The sequence below is a fragment of the Neofelis nebulosa genome, chromosome 10 (assembly GCF_028018385.1).
Source record: "Neofelis nebulosa isolate mNeoNeb1 chromosome 10, mNeoNeb1.pri, whole genome shotgun sequence".
NCBI lineage: Eukaryota > Metazoa > Chordata > Mammalia > Carnivora > Felidae > Neofelis > Neofelis nebulosa.
Genome location: NC_080791.1, coordinates 65220390 through 65232447, shown reverse-complemented (window position 1 = coordinate 65232447; position 12058 = coordinate 65220390). Strand labels below are relative to the sequence as shown.

Genomic DNA, 12058 nt, shown 5'->3' with positions numbered 1-12058 from the left:
CACGTGCCTGACACTCTGCTAAGCACACGTTCTTTTCATTCTTACAGCAACCTTGGACGCTGGTACTGTTATCTCTACAGAGGAGTAAATTAAGGCACAGAAAGGTTAAGAAACTTGTCCAAGGTCACACAGCCGAGGAGTAGCAGAACAGAGATTTGAACCCAGCCAGCGGGGTTAAGTATGTCACTGTTGCACTACTTGCCTCTCGAGGTATTTATAGTTTAGGCCATGGCTGCTGTAAGGTTTGAGCTCATAGTTTGGAAAGGTCAGCGGCTCATGAACACCGCCAGCTCCCAGCAACAGCCTGGCGCAGTCATTCTGGCAACTTTGGGTCTCAGAGTGGAGGAGGGTTATTTTGCATGTTGACGAGTTTGAGTGAGGTGCAACCACACCATAGCAGGGTAAGCTGCATTCTGAAGGACTCCACATGACGAAAATGAATTCTAAAGGTCTAAGTGCTTTGGTCATTGTCAGGAGCAATCTTTGGAAACCTTTGAACGTGTTTTTGAGCGAAGAGAGGAAAGAGGCCTTGTGGCTGCCGCAGGTATTCCCCTGGATGACCCTGTGTGCGGCCACGACAGACATGCTCGCCGGGGCCGAGAGCTGTGACTCCCACGGCATTGTACACGCGTGGGGCGAGGAGTCCCCGTCACAGTTCCGTTCCCCGCACGGCTCTATCAGGTGGCGGGCGCGGCTGTGTGACTGCAAACACGGGCCCAGGTCAGCTTTTAGCTCGAATACTTTTCCTTACTGCTTTCAGCTTCTGTTTTCCTCATCACACCCACCGACAGCACCCGGATCAAGGAGCACAGACTGTCTCCAGAGGCTCGAAGCCCCTGTCCAGTGCAGGACGAGGGAGACCCCTGCTCTGGAAAGAAGCCCAGCAGCCAAGGATGGCGCTTCCTGACCCAGCTGCCATCTCTCAGTCTGCTGCCTGCCGCTCGGGCCCAGGAGAGAGGCGGTTCTTATCCTGGGTGCTGCTCTGGAGCTTTGGAAGAAAGGCTACTAGTGGGAAAGCCCCCAAAGCCCACAGACGTGGGTGATTTTTCACAAGAGTGTCTTCCCTCCAGATGAGTTCCCTGGTTGTGGCCTGATCCCCTTCCCCCAGTCAGTGTGAACTTAGTCACGGGACCTTGGAGCCTCAGCCACTGGGGCGTCGTCCTGGCCCCATCCCCTGAAGTGGAATCTTGGCAGGACATCTTGCCTCCGGTGCACTTTTCTTGCCTGGAGGGCAACAACAGTCCGGCCACGCTGACGTCTCCTTTTGCCTCCAGGTGACCAGCACCACACTCTGCCACGAGGACTGGGAGCTGCACAAAGAATGTCCCCTAAGTAGAATCAGATTGAGAGACTCAGTTCATTCAAGAAATATTTACTGACCATCTGCTATTGCCGGGCACAGTGATAGGCAATGGGCATAAGATGAGGTAAGAGAGAGTCAAGGTCATTGCCCTTGAGGAGGTTGCAGTCTTGGTGCGGGGCAGATGTTGGAGATCTCTGCAAATATGTAAAATACCTATGTACTGTGATGAGCACAAGGTAGGAAGTAAAGAGTGCCATAATAGAGAACGACAGGATAGGAGCCTTTCTAAAGAAGCTTGAAGGCTAAAGGGAGGAATGCTCTAGACAGAGGGGCCTGGGACAGAGCTGGGTGGACTCCAGGACCTCAACCAAAAGCCAGGATGGTGGTGGGGGGTGGGGGGGGGGTGGTGCCGAGGGGCTGGGGCCAGGCCCTGCAGGCCTTGGGGGCCACAGGAAGGAATCCATTTATTCCTAAACACAACAGGGAACCACTAACAGGTTTCCAGCTGGGGAATGACCTCTGATTAAAGGTTCACTCTGTCTTCTATTGAACAAATGCAGGTGGAGCAGAAAGAGAAACAGGGAGATAGGTCAGGGGTCATTGGGCAAGAGGGTAACAGAGAAGATGGAGAGAAGTGGGTGGATAGGAAATATGGTTTGGAGATAGATTGATAGGATCCCGTGAGGGATTAGATGTGTAGAGTGAAGAAAAGAGTGGGTGGGGGACCGAGAGGGACTTTTGGCTTCAACAGTAAGCGGCTTGATAGAAGTTTCACTCACCGAGTTGGGGGTTGGCAGTGAGATGAAGGGCTCCTCCAAGTCATCCTAAGTTGAAGCGCTATCAGACCTTGAAGTGGAGATGGCCGCTTGAGAGAGACTTAAAGGCCGGAGTGGGTCACCATGGCTGGAGGGGGAAGGAGGTGGAGAGAGACCCAGAGTTAACAGGGCGTTGTTCATGAGGGCTTCTGGACACTAGGCAGCGTTCGGGGACCCAGGCATCAAGGCACCATCTTGGGCACACTCCCACCCAGGGACTGGGCATGGCTGTACTTGGTTGGGCAAGAACAAGTGTGAGGATGGCATGATGACATGAAGTGCCATTTGGAGAAGTGTCCCTAGGAGATGTGGCCAAACCTCCTTATGGCCGATTCATCGAATGTGAGTGGTGACAGGTACCAGGTCCTTTCTGGCTCAGAATTCCATCGATTCCCTTCAGCATAAATCAGAAAATGGCCGACCAGATACTTTCCCGAAGCCCAAGTTTGCAGAATCGTGGACCGTCTGCACTGCCCAAATCCCCCAGGGCAGGAACCCCCCCACTCCCAGCCTCTGATGAAATGCTCCCTGGGATGGGGGACTGCTAAAAAAGTCTTCGTATTAACTGACACCTGCTCCTCACTGGCCCCTCTGGAAACTATTTAAAGTCTACTCCTTGGGCCCCATAATGGCCCCTTGAGAGTTGGAGGTGACCCCCACAGCCCTCTGAACCTTCTCTAGTGTTCTCTTAGACTCCTGCTCAGGTGGCATGTTTCTTGGGCCTTTGTTCTAGTTCATCTGGGTCTTTTCCCAAAATGAACCTTTTTCCAAAATGAACATGTGGCCTGCCGCCCCTAGGCCTCTTGACACTGGTCCCTATCACTGGGGCCCATCGCGTTCCCGTTAGCAAGAATTTGTGGACAGTCTGGCTTAACTTTACTAGCACAGCCTTTACTGATGATGTGACCCTGAAGCACATTTATTTTCCTATCGCTGTCCTTGTGGTAGACTCTCAGTGACCACAAAAGAGCCCTTTCCCAGTGTGATGCCAGGGGGAGTGGCAGAACGTGCCTGGGCTGGATCTGAGGCACGGAGCCCTAAGATCACCCAGGAAGAAAGACTCATTTTCGTTTGGTGTCTGTCTCTCTAACTACCACTGAGATACAGAGAGGAGGGAAAGCACAAACTGAGTCACAGGCCTGTCCTGGACCCTCCAAACAGGATGAGCATGAGGTACCCTCTGTGTCTCGTAGCCTCCCCTGCTGCAGGGGCACATTAACATCTCTGCATATATTAAATGGCTCCGAGCCCTCCTTCGACGTTACTAGCAGGAATCTGAGTCTTTGTCAGAGGATTCCCTCCCCAAACCTCTCTAGAATTTCCAGGAGTGGTGACACGTGTCCTTGTTTACATGCTGCTTTGCCAGCCAGCAGAGGCTCAGGACACTTGAAACCAAAGTGTCACTTCTGATGTCCTTGCCTCTCACTTTTATCTCTAGATCTCCTGCTTCCCCAGCTTCTGCACAGCTCCTGGGGTGCCAAGTGTCCAAAGCGATGAGGGCTGGGCCCAAATCCCAGGTTCCACCCTGACATGGCAGAGCAGCCCAGGCCCTGGGTCCTGGCATGTCCCTTGCAGTAGGGTGCCCCTTACCCAGCCCCCGATGTGGACTCAGCTTTGTGCTGTGGGTGGATGTAGGTGGTGAGAGGATGCTGAGGTGCATGTGACGTAGGATGTCGGGTGGGGGTGGGTGGGCTCCTGGGAAAGAGTGTCCTGTGCACTGGAGGAAATGCAGAGGGACTCAGGTGGGAGGGCCCTGGGTGGGTCTCTCGAACTTTTCCTGGCCCTACCCCCAGGTCTCGGGCTGCCCCAGGTAATCCTGACACACAACAGGTCTCCTTCCTCTCAGGGCCCCCAAGCAAGTAATGGGATTTGCAGGCAATTTTCGAATGTCAAGGAGCACAACGAAAAGAGCATATGAGCCTGTGATGAATGGCTCTGGCCACACTCATACCTAAAGTTTTTGGCTGACAAAATCTTTCAAAACACAGAGTCTGTAGAAGAAATTTTAAAAGGGATCTTTAGGAGTGCGAAGGGTAGGATGTAGTCCAACCCCTCACTGCACAGCAAGTCTCGGCAAGTGGACTTTTCTGGCCTGCTCGGTGCCCTCGGGACCAGAACCCAGGAGGTGGATGCTGAGTAGTCTCTTGGGATCCTGCGCGCAGGTTGTCCCCTGTGGGGTGAACCTTCTGGATCCCACGTGGGGGCCAGGCAAGCACTGCTCCGTGACCTAGTCACCCATGGCTCCAGCAGTCCCCCCACCCAGGCAGCTCCCACTGCCCTTCTCTCTGGGGTCGCAGCAAACGCCTAACTATAAGCCAGGGTGAGGGCAAAGGTCAGGCAGGAGATCCTCAGTTGCCTGGATGTCTCAGAATACCCTTCATCCATCATGTGGGGGTCCCCATCCCTGCCTTTTGGGGATAAGAGACATTGAGATGTATTTTAATTGGACGGTATTTTCGGGGATTTGTTTAGGGCCAAGGTGAAGATTGAGGAGTCTGCAGGGCTCCCACATAGGCAATGGGAAGAACCGTGTCAACCCAAGACCGTGGGCCTGTTTATTGGTCATTCTTGGTTAACAAGGGCACAATCTCTAGCTCCTTGTTTTTGCTTTGGCTGTGACATAGTTGAAGGAAATGGAGAATTTTACAAGGTATCCAGGGGCACAGTCAGGTTACTGGTTTTGATGAATGGTCAGGTATGCAGGATATAGGACACCCAGAAGGAGAGCTCAGGTGCTGTTGGATACAGCTTCAGATTCCGCCACGGAGGGCACTTTGCTGGGAACTTCAGGGATGGCAGGAGCCAAGTGTGGCAGCTGGAAGATGTGATCTCACTTATTTAAAAGAAATGCAAAATGAAAGCGTGCCGGGACAAGGTGTTATTTCAGATGTGCTTCTGCACTTCCAGAGATCCCAGCTGATGAAGAAAGCACCCAGGACAGACAGGAGGAAGGGGAGTTCTGAGAGCCCAACTCTGCCTCCAGCATCCTGCCATCTCTTGGGTCGGACTGAAGGTTCTAAATAACACCCCTCCCCCCAACACACACACGTGGACACACTCGTGGGCAACTTCCGAGCCTTGCTGCCGCAGGGGACAGATTTGAGCTTGCCTGCCTGGCATGTTTAGACACATCAAACTCACAGTTACTTTCTGCCCCTCCTGCCCAGGACCCAGGTGCCCAAGAATCCTGCCTCTGCCGGGTATCACTCAGGAACCACAGCTCCAACCTCACTCATCCCCGTGCGGCCTCTCTGGAACAGTCCATGGGTGGCTGACTTGAGAAGGAAAGAGTGCAGAAAGCAAGCAAGGGATTGCGCTGTTCTGTTGGGCGTCTGGAAATCTCAGTGGCCTGAGTGCCCAGAGAGTGGACTGGGTTCTGCAGGCTCAGTTTCCCTCCAAGGCTCACCGATCGCTTCCACAACTCACTGATGGCACCATACATGCACTGTGTGTTTACTATTGACAAATGTAAGCTTAAACACATTACAAGCCAGAGCTGTGTGTACTTGAAAATCCTTCAGTGATTCTATCATCCTGTTCAAGTCACACAAATTCTAGGATTTTATCACCAGTAGTGAGTTCCTCTCTGTGAACAGCAATGTGGGGAAGAAGGAGTGGTGAGTATACCTCCAAAGTGACCATGGACAGAAACATTTCTCATTTAAACCAACACGAACGCCTACCTTCACTGGCCTGGTGGTGGGAAGTTCTCTGTTGGAAACCCCTTTGTGCGGCAAATATGCGTTACAACACTTTGTAGGGTTAACCGACATCGATGAAGCCGAACTGACAGAAGTCTGTAGTTAAAAGGCAAGACTAACAACTAATTAAAACTACAGCCGCTTCGGCTAGTGTGCTTCAAGCCCTGCGAGTGTGTGTTCATGTAGGAGCTCTGCTGCCTAAATGCTGGCCAGACTTCTCACCAGGGCTCAGCACCAGAATCCTCCATAGTCTCTGAAAGCACGCTGAGAAACTAAGTTTATACTGCATGGTGGGAAAATGTTATGGTTTAAAATTGCTCCTGGGGGTGGTAGCGCCTGGGTGGCTCAGTCGGTTAAGCGTCCCACTCTTGATTTCAGCTCAGGTCATGATCTCATGGTTGTGAGATGAAGCCCTACATCGGGTTCCACACTGGGCATCAAGCCTGCTTGAGATTCTCTCTCTCTGTCTCTCTTCCTCTATCCCTCTCCCCCTGCTCACGCTCTCTCTCTTTCTAAAATTAAAAAAAAAAAAAAATCCTCCTAGGAAGGGAAACATTTGTAAAACATCCCTTGACGGGTCCTTGGTTTAGAAGATGAGCTGGCCAACAGACCTGAATCAGGTGGAAGTGTCCAGGGACAGACGGGGTGGGGACAGTGTCCATCTGGGGGGAGGAGACAAGGGAGGAGCAGCCAGATGGTCAGAACCCTCTTTGCAATGTGACCTCGCTGTGACAACATCCCTCTTATAGACTGAATTGTATTCCCCCTCCCCCAATTCATATAGTTAAGTGCCTAACTATCATATAGTTAATCCCTCATGTGACTGTATTTGGACCTTGAGGGAAGTAACTAGGTTATATGAGGTCCTAAGTGTGAGGCCCTGGTGTGATGGGATTACTGTCCTTATGAGAAGAGACACCAGAGATTGAGGACACAGGATGTAGTAGGCTGCTGTCTACAAGCCAGGAAGAGGGTCCTTACTAGACACCAGCCCCGTCGGACCTTGATCTTGGACTTCCCAGCCTCCAGAACTGTGAGAAAATCGTATCTGTTGTTTGAGCCACACCATCTGTGGTATTTTGTTATGGCAGCTGGGGCCGACTGTTCAGTCCCTTGACTCTACCAGTCTCGCCTCCTCCCAGCTTGCAAAGTGCCTGAGTGCCCCTGGGGTGGGCAAGGTGGACCCCAGGGCAGTGTGAGAGGTGGTGGGAGCTGAGAGGCAGAGAAGCACCAGAAGCCCAGGGATCTCAGAGACACCTTGTGAGGGACCCCCACAGGTGGGTAACTGGATTTTGAAGCAGCAGGGGTCTTGGCTGAGAGCCGGGGCACATAAGTATGGGCGTCAGTAACCGGGAGGCTTCCATCCGGGAGTGTTGGTGGGGAGGCCCAGGATGAAGGAGGGCAGAAAGGCTGGGAGGCACGTGGCTTGTGGCTAAGACATGAGAAAGCACCTGGCCTGGGCCTGCTGGCAAGAGGAAGACCCTCCAGGCTCTGGGAGCCACAACTACAGCCCATCTGGAGAAGCACTGCTGGAAGGCAGAGTCCAAGGACCGGGCTCCAGGCGGGAAGCGAGCTCGGCTTTCTCCAGCTTCTGACAGCAGCACTCCCCAGGGTCTCTGGGCCCCACTCCCCGCCCCTTGGTCCTGCTCGCTGGGTGAGTCCCCTGTGAAGAGGGCGTGGATTGGAGGGTGAAAGGGCACGGATACTTCATGTCTTGATCTGACTGCCTGACATCTTGGGGTGGCCAGGGCCTCCCTGGGACCAGGGTACGTCTGACCTTGAGATGAATGGGAAGCTGCTCTGCAGGAGGGAATCAGCACAAGCAGGGCTGGGCCCCTTGAGGGCAGGGGCCAGACTCCCATGGGGGACACGGGGCTTCAGAACTGGAGGGGTTAATTAAAGAGGGCTTGAGAAAGCCATAAACACCCAGTGATGACTGGCAGGTGCTAATTTCTTCTTTGGTATTCACAATGACTTTCTGTTAATTAAGAAGAGAGAGAGCCCAGGGGAGGGGGGGCGGTGAGCCAGACATTCTGGCACAGGCAGGCCGGGCAGGCTGCCCATCCAGGGCCTTCTGAGGGTGAGGGGTGGCCGGGACATGGCTTGACTTTGAGGCCCTGAGAGCAAGGCAGGCCAGCCCCCAGCCCAGGACAGCCTGGATCTCAGGGAGCATCCTCGGGGGACAGGAGGCATTGTGCATGAGCAGGCTGTAGCTTTTAGGTTTCTTTTTGAACCCCTTAAGAGGACTGGAGACATACGAGACCTGGGTGAGTGCTTGGGGTCTCCCGATTCCCACAGAGGCCTTTTTACAGGCTCGGGCAGTGGCAAGGGGACGGCATTCTTCCCTCATGGAGGCGGAGAGAATAAGGCTGTGCTGTCTGCAAAGAGGTTGTGCTGGTGTGGGTGTGGTGAATGGGGAGGACCCTGCCCTCTGGGGGCTGCAGAGGTATGGGGTGGAGACCACCCCCAGGCACCTGCTTCCAGCTCCCCTTCATCTCAGGCTCACTGCCCCCCCCACCCCGAATCCCCACCCACACAAAACCAGGGCTGAGCTGGAGCTCTGGTCTGGGTCACTCTGGACAGCTGGGTTTGTGTACACGTGTGGATGTGCATAAGCACGTGCTCGGCATACCTGTGTGATCAGGAGTGTGTGTCCATTGCCTTGTCTACACGTGCATTGTGTGTATCGTGGTGTGTGCAAACACCTGTGTGAATGTGAATGTATGCCTGTTCAAATCCTGATTGTACCACTTGCAAGCCACTTTGGGCCAGCCACTAACATCTCTGACTCCTTCTCTTCATCCGTGAAATGAAGATAATGATAGTGCTCACGTCACGGGGTTCTCGTGAAGGTTATATGAATGTGTGTCACACACTTAGAACATTGAGCCTGGAACCCCCTTCTGTCCTCTACTTCTCCACCTGCTTGGTGAACTCTTAATCATTCAAAACATGGATGAAGGTCAGACAGCATCAGGCCCGTGTCAAGTGCGGGGTCTAGTGTTAGAATCGTGGGCTCAAGGGCAGAACCCCAGTCCTTAAAGAAGCAGAGAGGAGACTCCTGCCTACCTCACACCCATGCAGCAGAGAAAGGGCTCTGCTGATCGGGGCCCCTCACACTTGGCACACAAATGTAGAAGTAAGCACACTTCCACATATGGGTGTTTTGTACATACCTGTGCGGTGATGCAGGTAGACACAGAATGTGCGCCCACATATCCACACGTAATCCTCCTGGATACAGGAGGTACAAATACTTAGCGTCCTCAGTGTTCACAGACATAGGGCTCACACACATAATCTTTGCACACACACACACACACACACACAGTGTACATAGATGTAAGCTCTACATTGTGTGCAGACATAATATAGAAGCATAATTTATATGCACACACTTTGTACACGTATAAGGCACATAATTAGGACACACAGTACTTTGTTCACATGTACGCAAGATTTACACTTTTACATGAGCATTGTGCATACACACATATACATACACAGAATGCATACCTGTGTACACACAAGGCATATACCGGTAAATGATGAATATACTCTTTATACACAGGGCAGTGCAAGGATTGCAAGTACACACGCTTGCACACACGAGCTACACAGACAGGCCTGTGACTGTCATCCTCGGGTAAAACCACCCGGAGCCAGTGCCCCTCCCTTTAACCTTCAGCACTGAAGGCTGCATGGGACCCACAGATGGGGAATTAATTGGTGTCATTAACATGTGGCGATGATAATGACTTCCCATCGATCCCAGTGGCAGACGTATGGCCACCCCCAGGTGGAGCTGGGAGCCCAGGATTGGGGGCCAGGCCTCCCTTGCAGAGCTCTGACCTTTGGCGGCCTTGCCAGGAATCCCTGTTCCTCCACCCAGGCCATGGTTCCCACAGAGTACAGAGAGAAGGGGAAATGGGAATCCAGGAGGAGATTAGCAACTTGCCCAAGGTCACCTGGCCTGCTGGAGGCTGGGGGCCTGGGGAGCAGGACTCCAGCCCCTCCCATCTGACTTTCCTCTCCTTTCCTGCCCCCTTCCGCCCCCATTTCCTGTTCTCTACTTCTCCATCCTCTCTGTAAGAGAGGTCACTCTGTCTCTCCTTGCTGGCTCCAGGCCCTAGCTCTCTCCTGTGGGGCCGACTCTGTTGCAAGTATCTGTTCTGTCCTGGAGCCTCTGGTGGGCCCGAGACCATGTGGTGAAGCGGCTCCGCTACAGGGAGGGGAGGGCTGGAATACCGCAAGAGTAGTCATGGGAAGAACAGACATACCAGCAAACTCCTTTTCCTCCTTTTAGATGCCGCCTCCTCCAGGAAGCCTCCCCAGTGTGCCCCATTTCTGAGGTCCTGAGATCCCCTCTTCTGTTGCTTCCTCAGTTTTTACTCTCTCCCAGCCCTTATCTCATAGAAGTATGCCTGTCTACTCAATTCCTTCCCTGTTGTGTCATAAGCCATTAGCTTTTGGTCTTTATCTGACCTAGCTTTGTAACTATTTCAGACTTAGTCCAGAATAGGCAAAGAGTAGATGCCTAATGAATGTTGGATAATTGCAGATATACTGAGACAGGTAGACATAAAGGCTGAGACCAGAGCTAGAGAGACAAATAGAGATGGGTGTTGGAGAGCATGCCCTCCAGGACACGAGATAGACAGGTACTCAGACATCGGACATCGCCGGCTGGCCTGGTGGACAGGGTTGGGCACGGAGTCTGGGCTCTCTGCGGCTCCCTAGAGGTTTTGGAGACCCCGCTACTGTTGTGGAGCTAGGCTACCTCCTTCTTCCTGGACCCTGGAGGAGAGGAGGGTAGCTGCAGGTCCTGGAGCTGGGGGTGGGGCTGGGAAGTGGCAGTGGGCAGATTGGGGAAGAGGACATTTTAATGGGATCAAAAGCCTGGGATTCAGACTCCAAGGACTCAAGCATGGGCAGAGAGGCTGAGCTTATTCCCAGTAACCCCCCGAAAGCCCAGCCTGGGTCAGGCCTCTGGGGACACCCCAGACTGCCTGGTTGCACCGAATTTGTTACTGTCACTGCATTTCCAGGGTCTCTAATGAGCTGCTAATGAGCTGTCAGCTAATTATGAGAATTAAATGGGGCAGCCAGGCCAGGCCGAGCTTCTACTGAAAACTTCATGAGTAGTAGGAGGAGGGAAGGTTCCCATCATCGGCCTCCTGGCCCTACATGCCTGATTTGATCTCAGCCCCCATGTGGATAGGGTGGAGGTATTTGCCCATGGAGACAGAGGGATAACCCCAGCAGCCCCAGAATAAGGCCAGTCCAGCCTCACAGCGTAGAGGGGCTATACCCTGGAGGGCAGGCCTCTGCAGTGTAGGCAGGCCCCAGAAGTCTGACGAGGTGTGACCTCAGGCCAGGCCCTCTGGACCTAGTGTCTATCTTCCTATCTGTGAAATGGGTCTGGAGGAGGGGACAGGGCCAATTTGATGATCCCTGAAAGCGCTTCTTCCCCATTTCAGTCCAGTTCTAAGCTTGTGAAGCCTCTCCTTTATAGGTGTGGCCCAGATGCTTCCAGCTCTCTGAGGGTGGGGGCTTCCTGGGTCACATGCAATCATTCGTGAAGCTGAGTAAAACAATCTTTAACCAGCTAAATGAGTAAATATGTTGACAAAGACAAGAATGTTCATGGCAGCCTTATTTGTAATTGAGGCAGACTGGAAACAACCTAAATGCCCCTCAACAAAAGAAGGGGTAAATACATTGTGACATATTAATACAGTGGAGTAGCACACAGCAATGAAAAAGAAAAATACTACTTATAAAGGCAATCTTCATCTTACATGGTTCTGATATGCATGGATTCCAGTTACCACAGTTTAGTTTTAAATAATCCTGGTTTCCCAACAACACAGTTCAAATTTTAGTTATCGTGGTATATTAGCTGTAATTGCATAAAATTCAGACTAACCCACTAGCTTTTCAGCCCACAAGTCACTACATAAACAGCCAATGTACATCACATGATCTGTGACCAGTCATGTCCCTTCTGGAAGGAAGTCTACTGGTGGCTGGCCACGGGGCATCTGCCATTCATTTCATACACAGACAGCAGAGGGCACTGTTGTGTTGCCTCTTTATCTCCAACTTCTAAACCCAGGTGACATTTGACAAAATCGATAAACAAAAAAAAGAAGGAACTCGTCAACAAAGATGTAAGTGCAAGGAAGAAATAAAGAATCAATGCTGATAAAATTGAAATTCGAATCAAACATAAATGG

General features: G+C 52.3%; 1 protein-coding gene across 3 annotated transcripts in view; it reads left to right on the top strand.

The window, feature by feature from the left end:
- The window catches only part of STK33 (serine/threonine kinase 33), a 175020-nt gene extending 169040 nt beyond the window's left edge, over positions 1-5980 (top strand). Inside the window, exons 14-15 of one of the 3 annotated variants that reach the window (XR_009249736.1) lie at positions 1275-1427; positions 5286-5980. The gene's annotated coding sequence lies outside the window, so the exon portion shown is untranslated. Of the gene's footprint in view, positions 1-760; positions 1428-5285 lie in introns of those variants that run through there. The other 2 variants (XM_058688147.1, XM_058688148.1) reach the window with 2 other exon arrangements.
- The last annotated feature ends 6078 nt before the right edge of the window (positions 5981-12058 follow it).